This window comes from Petromyzon marinus, unplaced genomic scaffold (genome assembly GCF_048934315.1).
Source record: "Petromyzon marinus isolate PM22_M1 ecotype Great Lakes invasive population unplaced genomic scaffold, UKy_Petmar_22M1.pri1.0 PM_G_Scaffold_90, whole genome shotgun sequence".
NCBI classification, from domain to species: domain Eukaryota; kingdom Metazoa; phylum Chordata; class Hyperoartia; order Petromyzontiformes; family Petromyzontidae; genus Petromyzon; species Petromyzon marinus.
In genome coordinates, this window is record NW_027423047.1 from 82,501 (window position 1) to 85,000 (window position 2,500).

Sequence of the window (2,500 nt, forward strand, 5' to 3'; positions counted from 1 at the left end):
TCACGGGGCTGTTAGGGTGGCACAGAAATCCCTCGGAATGGGAAAAAACGGGTCATTTTCGTGTCGCCACATTGCATGCGAACCGCATGAAACTTCCAGAGGCATTTGCAGCAGGAATGCATGTGCACTCAAAAAATGTGATATTTTTCACGGAGAGACCCCGTGAAACGCTAGAAGTGGGCGGGGATGTCTCTCTTGTGGCTCACGGGGCTGTTAGGGTGGCACAGAAATCCCTCGGAATGGGAAAACGGGTCATTTTCGTGTCGCCACATTGCATGCGAACCGCATGCAACTTCCAGAGGCATTTGCAGCAGAAATGCATGTGCAGTCAAAAAAAAATTGATATTTTTCACGGATAGACCCCGTGAAACGCTAGAAATTGGCGGGGATGTGTCTCTTGTGGCTCACGGGGCTGTTCGGGTCGCACAGAAATCCCTGGGAATGGGAAAACGGGTCATTTTCGTGTTGCCACATTGCGTACGAACCGCATGAAACTTCCAGAGGCATTTGCAGCAGGAATGCATGTGCACTCAAAAACTTCTATATGTTTCACGGATAGACCCCGTGAAACGCTAGAAATTGGCGGGGATGTGTCTCTTGTGGCTCACGGGGCTGTTAGGGTGGCACAGAACTCCCTCGGAATGGGAAAAGGGGTCATTTTCGTGTTGCCACATTGCATAGGAACGCCATGAAACTTCCAGAGGCATTTGCAGCAGAAAGGCACGTGCACTCAAAAATTTTAATATTTTTCACGCATAGACCCCGTCAAACGCTAGAAGTTGGCGGGGATGTCTCTCTTGTGGCTCACGGGGCTGTTAGGGTCGCACAGAAATGCCTCGGAATGGGAAAACGGGTCATTTTTGTGTGGCCACATTGCATAGGAACGGCATGAAACTTCCAGAGGCATTTGCAGCAGGAATGCATGTGCACTCAAAAACGTCTATATTTTTCACGGATAGACCCCGTGAAACGCTATAAATTGGCGGGGATGTCTCTCTTGTGGCTCACGGGCGCTGTTAGTTAGGGTCGCACAGAAATCCCTCGGAATGGGAAAAGGGGTCATTTTCGTGTTGCCACATTGCGTACGAACGGCATGAAACTTCCAGAGGCATCTGCAGCAGAAATGCATGTGCACTCAAAAACGTCTATATTTTTCACGGATAGACCCCGTGAAACGCTAGAAATTGGCGGGGATGTGTCTCTTGTGGCTCACGGGGCTGTTAGGGTCGCACAGAAATCCCTCGGAATGGGAAAACGGGTCATTTTCGTGTTGCCACAATTGGCATACGAACGGCATGAAACTTCCAGAGGCATTTGCAGCAGAAATGCATGTGCACTCAAAAACGTGAATATTTTTTCACGGATAGACCCCGTCAAACGCTCGAATTTGGCGGGGATGTTTCTCTTGTGGGTCACGGGGCTGTTCGGCTCGCACAGAACTCCCTTGGTCCACCTGATTCGTGCATACAGGCAGCAACTAAAACTCTGTAAACCTGCTGTGAGGACATCTAAACAGTGGACCAGTGAGGCTGTGGAAGATTTGCGGGCGTGCTTAGACTGTACTGACTGGGATATGTTCACGACTGCTACCAATAGTCTGGATGAACTCACAGAGGCTGTGTACATCAGCTTCTGTGAGGACTGCTGTATCCCAACACGTACCAGGGTGAACTTTAACAACAACAAGCCCTGGTTCTCAGCAAAGCTCAAAAGGTTGAGGTTGGAGAAGGAGGAAGCGTTTAGGAGTGGGGATAGAGACAGATTCAAGGAGTCGAAGAACAGGTTTAGCAAAGCGGTGAGAGAGGCTAAACGACTGTACTCAGAGACACTAAAACACCAGTTCTCTACTAACGACGCTGCTTCTGTCTGCCAAAGGGCTCAGGCACATCACCAACTACAAACCCAGAGCGCCCCACACCACTAACGACTCCCGCCTAGCCAACGACCTGAACGAGTTCTACCGTAGATTTGAAAGACAATTGGACTGTCCTGAACCACCCCTTCCCACCCAAGAGGCCCCATCCCCCACCCATACTACAGAAACGACTCTCTCCTTTCAGGAGGGAGAAGTTAATGGGCTTTTCAAGAGGCAGAATCCACGCAAAGCAGCCGGGCCGGACTCTGTCTCTCCAGCCACCCTCAGGCACTGCGCTGGCCAGCTGTCTCCGGTGTTCACCAACATCTTTAACACCTCCCTGGAGACATGCCATGTACCAGCCTGTCTCAAGTCCTCCACCATCATCGCTGTGCCCAAAAAGCTAAGGCCAACAGGACTAAATGATTACAGACCGGTCGCCCTTACATCTGTGGTAATGAAGTCTTTTGAGCGCCTGCTCCTGGCACACCTCAAAGCCATCACAGACCCTCTCCTGGACCCCCTTCAGTTTGCCTACAGAGCCAACAGGTCTGTGGACGACGCAGTTAACATGGCCCTCCACTTCACCCTACAGCATGTGGACGCCCCAGCATCCTACGCCAGGATCCTGTTTGTGGACTTCAG